Source organism: Gorilla gorilla, chromosome 14 (assembly GCF_029281585.2).
Source record: "Gorilla gorilla gorilla isolate KB3781 chromosome 14, NHGRI_mGorGor1-v2.1_pri, whole genome shotgun sequence".
Taxonomy (NCBI): Eukaryota; Metazoa; Chordata; class Mammalia; order Primates; family Hominidae; genus Gorilla; species Gorilla gorilla.
In genome coordinates this window covers 40,890,620-40,905,242 of record NC_073238.2, presented here as the reverse complement: position 1 = coordinate 40,905,242, position 14,623 = coordinate 40,890,620, and the positions used below count along the sequence as shown (strand labels likewise).

The window sequence follows — 14,623 nt, the reverse complement described above, 5'->3', positions numbered from 1 at the left end:
AAGGCAAAATACATGAAACAAAAGAAGTTTATTACCCATAGGTCCCAGAGAGGTTAGAGTGCCAAACAGAGACAGACAGGAGGTCCTGAGACAGGAGAGGGAAGGAGCAGGAGGGAGAGGGAGAAAGAAGAACTGTGGAACTACACCTTTAAAAGGGACATTATTCCTTATGTTTTCCTTCTTGTGAATTGGTTAAAGAAAACAAATGTGAATGGGAACTTATTCACATGACTTCTGAGGCTGACCATTAGGTTTTACTGTGATCAGCAGCTCATGGTGTGTTGCATTTTGGGTCAGTGAGATGAGGCACAAGTAGGCCATATTGCAAACAACTGCAGGGAGGGGAAGTTCTAACTAGGCCAAAGGTGACAGGGCATGACTGAATTACGAACAATTTATGTTAGGCCTAAAATGAATGCTAAGGTAGCAACTTTATTAAACTTATCACAGTGATTAAAAACTCCTAGACTTAGAAGAAAAATTCCTCAACCTGGTAAGTCGTCTACAAGAAAACAACTAAAATCACGCTTAATGTTGAAGGACTGAATGCTTTCCCCCTGAAATCAGGAACAAGGGAGGAATATCTAATCTTATAATTTCTACGCAATATTCTAAAGGAAGTTCTATCCAGTGCAATAAGGCAGGAGGAAAGAAAAGAAGGGGGGAAAGGAGGAGAAAGTATCTAGATTGGAAAAGAGGTAAAATTGTCTTGCTAGTCAATTTCATGATTACCACATTACATTTAAAAAAGTCTAAGGAATCCACAATAAAACTACTAGAATTAAAAGACAAATTCAACTAAGTCACATGATACAAATTAATATAAAGAAATCAACTGTAGTGACTACAAAGAGGAAACCTAAGGGAGTTCCTCTGTGCTGATGGAACAGTTCTGTAACTTGATGTGGTAGTGATTACATGAATCTATACACATGATTAAATTGCACAGAACACACAACTGAGTGCATGTATAAACTAGTGAAATCTGAATAAGGTCTGCAGATTGTACCAATGTCAATTTCCTGGTTTTGATTTTTTTTCCCCACAAATAGGACTTTTTACTTGCCATTATTATAAGTCTGAACTTTAAACAGATTCTTGGACTGGTGGTTCATATCCATCAGCCCATTCAACTTTAGCACCTGTCTTGCTCCCAGTGGCTTTTCCAGAACTACTGCCTTCACCATGAAGCTCCATGAGTTTTCCCAATTCAAACTTGGGCTTCTTCAGCATTTTTACTTTTCTAACGAAGACATCATGGAGAGGATAAATGGATTGGCAAGTCTTTTCTATGTCTTTTCCAATGCTGTCTGGAATCAATTTATTGACCACTTCTTTCAAGTCATTTTTCTGTACCTCCCGGGTCTTGATTTCCATCATATTCTTCCGGATTTGGTGGACCTGTTGGTGCTGAGCATAAAAGGTTTTCCATATCTGATTGTTACATTTTTTTTAGGAAAACCAACACAGAACAGACAAAGCACGTAACCATTGGTAGTCTTGACATCAACATGAGCTTTAATCACTGTCTGCCAATTTTTGACCATGGAACACATTTTGTCACAGGTAAGATCCATGCCAAGGAAGTTAGGAAGTTTTTGCCCTGAACATCTTCAGTAATCAGCTTGAATTTTCTAAATGCAATCTCATCTTTCTTCAAATCAGCAAGACTCACCTCAAACACATGACCCTTGAGGCCATCAGATGCAATTTTGTTTCCTTGGGTCCTGGTGACTAGCATCTTTCCAATATTCCTTATATTGAACACAGAAGGTGCTTTCACATCATACCAATCTTTCTTAGAAAATGGATCAACCACTTTCTTCTTGGCTCCCTTTTTGCCTCCTTTCGTAAGGCGTTTGTTCTTGCCAACAGCCATGGTGCTGCTCAGAGAGCCAAAAGGGTGGTTTTGATATTATACTACAGTTATGCAGGATGTTACCACTGGAGGAAGCTGGGTAAAGAATACATAGAACCTCTGTGAACTATTTTTGCATTTCCAATGAGTCTATTATTGTTCCACAATAAAGTTATTTTTAAAGTTAACTGTAATTCTACATACTAACAACAAACTATGAAAAATGAATATGATCTTCAGATGACTCTTCTCTGAAAACTTGGGAACCACTGACTTAGACCTTTTTTGAAATAGTATGTACATAAGTTACATAAGCACATGATGTACCACACTCCAAACTATATCTCAGTGAAGTTCCCAAACATTACAATCTCCTGGCTATCATTTAAAATCTTCAAAGCCCATGTACCACTTCAGACCATCACAACTTCTGAGGCTAGGTCAAAGGCATCAGTACTTCTGAAATTCCCCATGTAAACCACTACTGTATGATGCAACAATTCTCAAATTTCTGTTCCAGGACCTCTTACAGTTCAAGACCCCAAGAAGAGTAAAAATAGAAAAGGAAAAAAAAAGAAAGTAATGAAACAGGAGTGGCTTGAACCCAGGAAAGAAACAAAAGAAAGAAAAAGTCATAGTAGAGAAGGAATTAAGATGTCCAAGGGAGAATAATAGATTCAAATGAAAATTTTACAAAGGGCATTGAGGAAAAGTAGAAAAACAACCATAAGAAAGTGAAATTTAAAAAGAAGTATAAAGGGTCAAAGTTGAAGTGACTAAAACAAATTAGGCAAAGAGGGTCAAATATTTATATAATTAGAAATACATATACCTCCAAGATACATATACATCAAACTCTGGAAGAAGATATTCAAAACACTAAAACAGAATATTTAAAATAATACTCTAAGAAAACTTCCTGAAAATAAAAAACCTGAATCTACACATTTTAAGAGCCAACTGGGGAAAACTGACCAAGAACAAACTACCCCAAAAATGTAACCTAGTAAACTATTAGACTTTACGCATATGAAGGATATCTTCGAGGCCTCCATGCTAAAAGATATCAGAGAATGAATCAGCCTGGCATCAGACTTAGCAAAGCAACATAAAAAGCAAGACTAGTAGAAAATCATTCTCAAAAAGCTAAGGGTGAGAACCTGTCTCAAATAAATAAATACTAAAAATAAGAAAAGAAGCTCAGTAAAAAGGATTGTATATCAAGCCAACCTGTCCTTCAACTAACGAAGCTAATAAAAAAACTTTGAACAAGCAAGAACTCACAAAATACTTACACATGTATCTTTCCTGAGGGTTCTAATCCCTTTCTCAACCCAGGTTCATCATCTGGACCACAGGCTAACTATGTTCTCAGTTCTGCCAAGAACATTATACAACTAATAGAATCCTAGATGCACAGGAGAGACACTGATACATTACATTCAATGGAACATCCAGGCTTGAGCTCCATCTAAACAAGGGATGACTAAAGAAACGTAAGCAAAAGGACTGGTCACAAAGTGAGCATTTTATGTATTTAACTGTAGAACTAAGAATAAAAACAAGACAGAAAAATGATACATAAACTGTATATGTCCTGAAAAGATTTGAAAATGCAACTGAAATAATGGGAGGAAAGGGAAGAGAAAAAGGAAAGAAAAAAAAGCCATACAATCATAGGTGATTGTATCACGAACAGATGAGAAGGAAAAGATGCCTTTTAAAAGTAGCATACAAGACAGTAAAAAGATAGGTTAAAAATAAGAAGGGGTTGGCCAAGCATGGTGGCTCACGCCTGTAATCCCAGCACTTTGGGAGGCCAAGGTGGGCGGATCACAAGGTCAGGAGATCAAGACCATCCTGGCTAACACAGTGTAACCCCGTCTCTACTAAAAACACAAAAAATTAGCCAGGCGTGGTGGCGGGCGCCTGTAGTCCCAGCTAATCCGGAGGCTGAGGCAGGACAATGGTGTGAACCCAGGAGGTGGAGCTTGCAGGGAGCCGAGATCGCACCACTGCACTCCAGCCTGGGTGACACAGCGAGACTCCATCTCAGAAAAAAAAAAAAAAAGAAGGGGTTAAGGTACTACAAAAGGTACGAATTCAATGGTACTATTAGAAGAAAAACTTAGTCCCACCTTCCTGATATCAAAAGAATTTTTTAAATTAAGAAAAACACATCAAACAATAAATGAAGAGAGTAAATATACCAAAATACAGACAGTAATTTAACACAATGACAGAACTGATAACAAACCTATCAGTTATAACAATTAACATGAATGAGCTTAACTTGCTTATTAAAAGAAAAATATTTTCAAATTTGCTTAGAAAGCAAAGACTATGCTGTATATAAAAGACATATTTAAAATGCAGTGATTCAAAAAGGCTAAAAATAAAGGAACAAAAATTTACCAGGTAAATAAAAATAATCAGACAAAAAAAAATCAAGACAAAAGTTATCTGAATAGACCTAACTACTTTTAAATACTAAAAGTTAATTTCACAATGCAGAATACATTATTAATCTCCATGAACTAAATAACAAATTATGGCTGATCCAAGAGTAAATAAATAGAAACACACCATAAATAAAACACACTACTTGATACAAAGCAGAGCATAGGAAAAAAAAAAATATAAATGATTTCAACAATATAACCAACAAAGTAGTTGTTCTGTATATATAGAGAGAGAGACAGCACTCCACTCTGGTAACAGAGAATATAGCTTCTTGAACACTCACAGAAAATTATATGTTAAGGCACAAAGAAATCATTACTATGTTCATAAAACGGAAATATCACAAAAAATATCCTCTGATCACAGTGCAAAAACAAAACTAGAAATACAAAACACTGAAAATGATACAAATACTATAAGGAGAGGTGGACAAATGAACAGTGGTACAGTTATACAATGGAAAATTATACAGCAAAAATAACAGATGAATTTAACAAAACTTGTTGAATGAAAGATTTAAAAACAAAACTACATAATAATGATTTATTTCTGTAAAGTTCAAAAGCAGACAAAACTCAATATTAGAAGTCAACTTAGTGGTTACCTTTGGAGGGGGTGGGCATGAGATGAAGGGAATGTGAGGGCCTTCTAAAGTTCTGGGAATGGTCTGAGTACTGGTTTCATGGATGAATTCATTTTGTGAAAATTCAACTATACTTCTGATGTAGACTTTTCTGTATCCATACCAGTAAAATATACAAAAATAATAATACTAGTAATTAAATCAAGGAAAATAAAACTAGAAATTAAGAACAAAAAAGCCTTTCCACCTAAAAATTTATACAACTCTTGGGTGAAAAGGGATATACAAACAAATGACTGAATTTCTGAGAGATAATGAGAACCTATACATCAGAGTCCATAGAACACATTTAAAGTAGTGATCAAGGAAACAAAAGCAAAAATAAACAAATGGGATTGCATCAAATTAAAAAGCTGCTGCACAGCAAAGGATAAAATGAACTGTGCACTTAAAAATGGTTAAAACCATAAACTTAATGTTATGTATATTTTACCACAAAAAAGAACTGAAATAAAGCACAATCTAAGTTTATCAAGGAAAAATGAGCAAATGCACAAATACAAAAAAGATAAAATATATTAATCACAGGAAAGTACTCTGTACACCTCTATGGAAATGAATTTAAAAGCCTAGATGAAATGGATAATTTCATAGGAAAACAGAGTTTACCCAAATGGACACCCATAGAGATAGAAAGCTTAGGCCAACTAAATTCCATAGAAGAACTGAAAAAAGTTATCAAACTACCTTCCCCCAAAAAACCCAGATGATATCAAGAGGCAAGTCTGTCAAACCTATACAAACCAGATAATCCCAATATTACATCAATTTTTTTAAACATGAAAAAAAATTGCCAAATCCTTTTTTTATAAATCAAGTGTAATATTAATAACTGAACCTGACTGTGATCACACAAAATAGGAACATTACAAACCAATATCACATATGAATATTAATGCCAAATTCTGAAATAAAATATTAACAGACTCCAACACCACATTAAGAGTTTATACCAGGCCAGGCGCGGTGGCTCCCGCCTGTAATCCCAGCACTTTGGGAGGCTGAGGCAGGCGGATCACTTGAGGTCAGGAGTTCATGATCAGCTGGTCAACATGGTGAAACCCCCATCTCTACTAAAAATACAAAAATTAGCCCAGCATGGTGGTATGTGCCTATAGTCTCAGCTACTCGGGAGACTGAGGCAGGAGAATCGCTTGAATCTGGGAGGCCGAGGTTGCAGTGAGCCGAGATCGTGCCACTGTACTCCAGCCTGGGCGACAGAGTGAAACTCCACCTCAAAAAAGGAGTTTATACCAGGAATGCAATAATGATTCCGATTAGGAAATCTAGTAATATAATTCACCATATTCATAAGTCTAACAAGAAAGTCATATAATTGCCTCCACAGAAGGCCAAAAAAGCCCTCGACAAAATTCAGCATTCCTAATATATATATAGAATAAATAGGAGTAGATGCATACTTTCTTAACACAACTTAAGACAGAACAAGAATGAATTAGGGTAAGAGCATGTGCATGCACGCACATACACATGGTGAGTGCAAGTGCCAACATCCTAAAGGGCAAATTCTACACACATTCCCATTAAGGTCAGGAACCAGATAGGAATGCCCACTACCTTTTCCACTATTTAACATTTTTCTGAAGGTATTCACCAAGGCAATCAGACAACAGAAAACAATTAAAGGCACAAACAATGGGAAAAAAGAACAACTCTCTAGTGGTTGATGACATGTTAGTAAACCTGAAAAACTCCAGGAATCAATGACAAAATTAACTCAAACAATTAAAGAATTCAGCAAGGTAGCAAGATATAAAGTAAACAAACTAGTCTTCACATACACAAAGAATAACCAGTTAGAATGTAAAATGGAACAGAAAGTCCCATTTATAACAGCAACAAAATACTCAGGAATAAACAATAAGAAATGTTCAAAACCTATACAAAGAAATCTATAAATTTATACACACCTGAAAGGCACATGAAAGTAGACGAACATTCGACTGTTCTTGGCTAAGACATCACAACTTCATCAGGTTGTCAGAGTTGATTTGTAAATATAAAGCAATTCCAATAAAAATTACACAGCTTTTTAATGGAGCTCCACAAATTGATGCTGAAGTTCATGTGGAAAAGCAAACACAAAAGACCAGCTCAGTAAATGTGCAAGGGAGGAGCTAAGAGGGAGAAATGCCCTTTCCAAATATTAAAACAAAGCCTCATGATTAAAATTGTGTGAATAGCATATGAACAGACAGACCAACAGAATGGAATGGAACGCCCAAAAATAGACCCAGCTACATACAGAAATCTAATATACAGCAATGGTGGCATCACTAATAACTGGGTAAAGATGAACTTTATAAATGGTGTTGGTACAACTCAATCCCTATTCGGAAGAAGACAAAATCAGATCTATTCCTCACACCATATATATCAGAATAAATTTGTAGTGTATCATAAATCTAAATGTAAAAAATGAAAACTACTCAAGTACTAGAATAAAATATTGGTGAATCCCTCTACAAATAATCTGACCTTGACTCAAAACCCATGCCCAATTCAATTAAAGAAAAGCTTGATAAATCTGACTACATGAAGATATTTTCATGGGGAAAAAAATCAGAAAAGTCAAACCTAGGAGAAATATTGTAACATATATCAAAGGAATATTATTCCTAAGGCAAAGAAAAACTTTTAAAAAATGAACAGAAAAGGTGCAAAAATTCTATAGAAAAAAAGGGCAATAGACAATTCTCAAAATAATATAAAAATTTCCCTTGAACATAAAGGATGCTCAACTTTAGTCATAATAAAGAAAATAAATATAATTAAACTACACAAAGATTTTTCACCTATTAGACTGGCAAAAATTTGAAAGCTTCACAATATCCTCTAACTAGCAGGCTATAAAGAAATGGGCACTCACACACTGCTCAGAGTAATGCAAAATGGTACAATCTCTATGAAGGGGAATTCAGCAGCGTCTAACAAGATTACATATACATTTATCCTTCAACCCAGAAATCCAAATTTGAGGACTTTATTCCCAAATTAAACCTCCTGCAATATAAAAATACATACACAAGGTTATTCATAGCCACATTATTTGTACTGTAATTGCAAAATATTGGAAGCTACCTAAATGTCCAAACACAGAAGACTGGTGACCAAACTGCATCATATTCACACTATGTGAACAGCACTATACAGCTATAACATTATGAGGAAGAGCTCTGGAATCTGATAAAGAGTAATTAATTTCTAGAGTATATTTTAAGTGAAAAAAAGCAAAGTGCAACAGAATTTAAACAGTACGCCACCTTCTGTTTTTGAAAAAAAGGTAAATAAGAAAACATACATGTACTGTCTTAAAAGAAACTAGAAAAGTGAGGCTGGTTATTTACAAGAGGGAGAAAGGACACAGTCAAAGGGATATGAGAGGGAGTGACACTTCTCTGAAACTACGGTTTTTGTAGTTTTTTATTAGATTATGTTAAAAAGAAAATCAAATCAACAAGGACCCTAAAACAAATGATCAAGGTGTAATTTTTTGTTTTTTTGAGACGCAGTTTTGCTCTTGTCCCCCAGGCTGCAGTGCAGTGGCACGATCTCGGCTCACTGCAACCTCCACCTCCCAGGTTCAAGCGATTCTCCTGCCTCAGCCTCCCACGTAGCTGGAATTACAGGCACCCGCCACCACACCCGGCTATTTTTTTTGTAATTTTAGTAGAGATGGGGTTTCACCACATTGGCCAGGCTGGTCTCAAACACCTGACCTCAAGTGATCCGCCCGCCTTGGCCTCCCAAAGTGCTGGGATTAAAGGCATGAGCCACCGCGCCCGGCTGATCAAGGTATAATTTAAATGAATAACAAAACCACATTTAAGGAAAAACTTGTCCATTTAATCTAAAGTTAAAAATGTATTAGCATAAATGAATATCTTGTTAAAAATCTTTACTGCCTGTAGGATATTTTAGGATGTTCTCTTTTTCATGGCTGACATTGGTAATCCGTGCCTTCCGTCTTTTAATTTATTAATCTCACCAAATTGATTGATATCATCAATCTTTTCAATAAAACTAGTACTGCAGATGTTCTCTACTGTATATTTATTTTCTATTCTATCAATTTCTCCTCGTTTAATGTCTATCTACTTCCTCTGGGTTTAGTATGCTGTTCCTTTCTAACTTCTTAAAATTGATGTTCACATCATTGAATATTTTTCAGGCTTTCTTCTTTCCTAACACATGCATGTAAGGCTATAATCTTTCCTCTGAGTATGACTTTAGCTGCACCTCACAAATTTTTATATACAGTATTTTCATATTGATTCTAATCAACATATTTTGTAAAATTTTCTAATTCTCACCGTAATATCTTCTTTGATCATGGGATACTTAGAAAAGGTTTTCTAGCTACCTTTTGCTATTGATTTTAGTTTAATTTATAGAACACTCTGTTCGAATTCAATCTTCTAAAATATACTCAAACTTGCTTTTCCCAACAAGCTAATAGATACTGTCCAGTCTACTTACAAAGAATGTGCATTCTGCCATTAGGTACAACAGCTAGACACACTGAGGCAATTTTATTAATTGTTTTGTTCAAATCATCTATATCCTTTGTTCTATCAGTTGCAGAGAAAGTACAAAAGAAAACTTCCCTCTATGATTGTGATTTTATTTTCTCTCCCTACTTCTTTTTAAACCAATATTATGATAATTAAAATTCTCTCTAGATGATCTAGACACCCCATTATAGAAAACAGAAAGGTGAATGTCCTCTTCTACACTAATTTAAAATGGCAGCAATTTTTTCAACTAATTATCCAAAATACCTTACTATCACCTGTCCCAAAAATAAAATCATTTTTACACACATCCTCCAAAGTTTAATTGGGTCATATCCAATAACTCCAGACAGCAGACCGATTTGCTTAATTACTGAGACGTACATTGTGCAACTAATTCATACTGCCAGGCATACGGGGAAAGTAGCAATACTCTACAATACATTCCACAGACAAATTACTGAGACTTTTCTACAGTCCTATGGTACTAACTTTCCCAAACCAAAATTACTTTGGTTCTGCTCTCTGGCAAAGATGGCAAATATTTCACCCTTCAGTTCCTGTGGTGTTGTATCCTGTTGAGCTGAGATACCACCTTAACATCACTCTAACACAATGCTCCAGACTGCAATTGTTGGCACTGGCATGTGACCTAAAAGCCACGAAACCACTCATCTCTGGATGAGCACTTGCTCACGTGGTTAACAGGTGGGGAAAATTCCTGCATGCAAGTAGTCCTTCCAAGAATCTCAGAGCTCTGATATACAATCAGAGTCTTGATCAGCCCCCTCTAAGTTCTCAGGTCAAGGTGTCACCTTTGGTTTGGATCAGGTACCCCTCCTACCCCATCCCAGGGCACCTTTGCTTCTCTGTCAGCAGCAGTGCATTACAGTGATCTCTTTCTTCTGCTATTCTACTAACACCTCCTCAAGGCAGGAACCACTGATTCATCCAACAGCCACAGCACTTCGCAATGCCTACCTAGCACACAGAGCACACAGACACCCACCTTCTACCTTTGTCCCCTATCTATCCTCTATACAGCAGTCCTAGTGATCCTCTTACAATCTAACTTAAATGGTATCATGTCCCTGCTCAAAACTTTGCAATGGTTTTTCACCTCACTCAGAATAAAATCTAAAGTGCACCAGTCTATACGGCCCTACACAATCTGGCCCTTTAATACCTCTGTCACTACGCATCCCCCTACCCAACCCCCTATTCACACTGCCCTCCCTGCTGCTACTCGGTATCTCAAGGGGGCACTTGCTGTTTCTCCCCAAATAAGGTTCGTTCCCAAAATATTTGCCTAGCTGGTTCACTCCTTCACTTTCGTTTGTATCTCTGCTCAAATGTCATCTCACATAGGCTTCCCTGACCACCTTATCAAAAATGGCAGTCTCTGATATTCTCTCTCTTCACGTGCTTCACTTTCTTTATATATATATATACACACACACACATATGTATATATACACATATATATACACGCACACACATACACATAGGCTGTATACTAAAGAAAGCATAGTAAAGAAAGCAAAGCAAGTGAGGGGAGATATATATATATATTTTTTTTAAATGTTGTTTATTAGCTTTCTCACCTACTACAATGTGAGCCCCATCAGAAAAGGGAGAAAATATGTTCTCCAAAACAAGGGTAAGGAATTTTTACAGTAAAGAGCCAGATAGCAAATATGTCGTACTGTGTAGGTTAGCCTCTGTTGCCACCACTTACCCTTATCAGCTCTGCCTTGCAGCACTAAAGCAGCCCCAGACAAATAAAAGAACAAACACGCCTGTATTCCAATACAATTTTCCTTGCAAAGTCAGGCAAAGAGCCAGATGTGGCCCACAGGCTGTAGTTTACCAACCCCTGATCTAGAACAAGCTTGCCATGCAGGATATTGATTCTGAACTAACCAACCATCTCTCTCTTGGTCTCTAAAGCCACCTTTAATTGACAAAATACTGGCACTCCAAGCACATCTGTAACAGTAACTTCAAACTATCTTCCATACATCTTTCACCAAAAAATCCACCTGAGATCACTTATATTCCTGAATGACTGTTTGAGGGATATGAAGTGTGCTTATTCTCACAACTATAAAATATATAATAAACCATGTCAGTTTGATCCTCCACAGAATTGTTTTTGATTGTTGTACTTTCACTTTATTTAAGGACATGATAAACAGCCAAACAAGAACCACTGTTCAATGTACCACATGAATGCCACCGAGCACATCACCTACTACACCTTTCAATGTAACCAATTCAAAGCCCCAAGTGTGAAAAGGGGGACATATTAAGGAAAAGAAACCGGTATGTTCTTTATGCATGGTGAAAATGACAGCATAGAGCTGAGGATGATTTCCTTTCACTGTGGCCACCAGGATGCTCACATAAGTTCCAGTCAGACTGGGGTAGAGACTAGTTATGCTACCAATCCCCATGACCTCTCTTCTCCTGCGGCATATAGCTCTGCTATGTGTCCAGCCTAAAGTAAGCTAAGAGAGGCCATGTCTGAGTACGGCTAGTAGGATGAGAAGCAACGTGTGCTGGTCTATAAAAACCTCCCACAGGACTGTCCTCATTCTCCACCCACTGCCTGAACCAAACAGGTTCCCAGTTCCTATAGGAGGCTAAGTCACAAGGTGGAAAAAGGCTGACCACCTGAACAGCCATGTGGACACCTAACCCATGACGACCCCAACATAAGCTTCCACATAGGTGAGAAACAGATGCTTCTTGCTCTGAGTCACTGAAATCTTGCAGTTATTAAAGCAGTCCTCATGTCTAAGACACTGACCACAGAGACTAGAACTTTACTGATAGTACAGGTTTTGATGTATTCATTTCTGGTCCTTATATATTCTTGATTCTCATTCTTTATATTTAGCTTTATTACTATGAGCACTTCCTATAAGCTAATCCAGACATTCATTTAATGACAGATGAGAGAAAAGTCTCCATTGCTTATGTTCAATAAATCATCATCTCAAATAATAAAAATCTGAATAAAGTACATATTCCACTTAAAACTCTATCTGTAACTTTCATTTACACACAGTTTGTTACGTAACTGTTCAAAAAGAGAAAAAATGCTAAGTAAATATTAAAATGCAAGGCAATATTGTCTCAAATGAAATCTGACAATCATCAGAAACAAAATAGCCTAAGAAATAAAACCACAAATTTCTAAACTCCTGTGTGGCAAGAAAAAGTAACCATAATTATAGCTTAATGTAACGTAGCTGTTCTAAACTCTTCGGTGCCTAATCCCTACACAATTATTTCAAATGATGTTCTGAAGTTTTGTAGTTTTCATAATTTTTTTTGAGGGGTGGGAACTGGACATGTCAGAAATGGAAGAAGTTTTCAATGAATGCTCTGTAACACAATGGACAAACAGCAGAGAAGCTATAAGGATTTCAATTATAGCTCAGGCATCAAGTTCATTTTCACTGATAAACTTTGTAACCATTCTAAATGGCAATGCCAACTTTTGAAAAGGAGTAACCTTTTAATAATCTTCCTCCCTGGGATATCTCAAAGAACAATTCACATTCTAGAGAAGCCTTGGGAAACAAATGCTGTTTGCAGTATGTAATTAAAATCTCAAGACAGGTGTTTGGGGAATTAGGGGGTTACTGTGTATTTCTGGGTTTCTGATCAAAAGCCAGGATGATTAACTCTAAAAGATATATGACAAATACTACAGAAAACCAAGAATGGAGATACGTTTTAAATTCTACAGCGCTGGTTTTTTTTAATGTGTTTTTACATTTATATTGAAAACAGACGTGTTCTATATTGGAAAATTACAGTATTTCTGCCAAAGTTAAGATCTTACTTTTGAAGACATGTAAAGTCAGTCTCTTCCTTCTCATTCTAAGCTGTGCAACAGCCACAACCTCTCTCAGAACAATATAAACATACTTGTAAGTTGCCCCCTCTCTCTTTACCATCTTTCTGGTTAATGGCATCCCTCAACTTGTACTAGAGTTTCTCCCGTGTACCACAGGAAGCAAGTTTTGAAATTCATGAGCCCTTCTATAAACATTAATTGTTTTGTTTTTTTTTTTCTTTCTGAGACCGAGTCTCACTCTTTTGCCCAGGCTGGAGTACAGTGGTGTGATCTCACCTCACTGCAGCCTCCACCTCCCGGTTTTAAGCCGAGATAGCACCACGGCCTACAGTCTGGGCAACAGAGTAAGACCCTGTGTCTACCAAACATTAATTCTAACATTAGGATAGACTATGCCCCAGCAAAGAGCTGCAAAGCCAACTCAGAGCTGAAACCTGCCTAGGTAATATCCTAACACAGGACTATGTAACAAAACAGGCAAAAAAAAAAAAAAAAAAAAAAAAAAACACACAACCTTGTCATGTACATATTTTGAGAAGTTGGAAAATAAGTGATGGTAGTAGAGCAACATGGCTCAGACCATACTGTGTAAACTACCCAGTAGTGATCAAGTCCTGCTTATTATATAACCATGAATCAAAACACATAACATTTTCAGTCAATGTAAAAATACTTGTTGAGTATCTACTACGCGCCAAGAATGAACCACTTCATCCATTTAGCTGATAAAATAATGGCCACACTGATTCCAGTTCACAGTTAATCACACCTATACTTTGGTACTGCAATATAATTTCACGGAGCTTCTCGAGAGCACAAAATGGATAACAGCTCTCAATGAGAGGATGCTATGAGAGGAACTAAAATGGAACTGCCACAGCATGCTAATAAAATCTTCAGCATGCACTAGAGGAACTTTTAAAAATTCAATTCAGCTTTCAACTGCTAGAAAACAAGCATTCCAAGATCAAAGATCACAAAGGCTGTGAGAGGACAGCCAGTGGGAGAAGGCACCAAGTGTTACCACAGTGAAATAAGTGCAAAACCTAAATGAAGGTCTCTATATGATGACGACGTTCAAGAGGTTATCTGACAAGCTGGAACACACACACGCTACGCACAGATTATATACAAGGCACCACCCTATGTGGTTCCTGCCAACAAGGAGTTTGTGAACTAGTTAGCAAGATAATCTATCCTGTTTTACCTCACTTGAATATAAGCTTTCTGAGGGCAGCAGCTTAGTCATGTTA

The 14,623-nt window shown here is 36.8% G+C and overlaps 1 protein-coding gene and 1 pseudogene across 2 annotated transcripts in view; both read right to left on the bottom strand.

Moving 5' to 3' along the window:
• Nucleotides 1-14,623, bottom strand: part of WASF3 (WASP family member 3) — a 131,279-nt gene that overhangs the window by 110,144 nt on the left and 6,512 nt on the right. The window lies entirely within an intron of this gene.
• On the bottom strand, nt 889-2,419 carry LOC129526181 (small ribosomal subunit protein eS1-like; annotated as a pseudogene).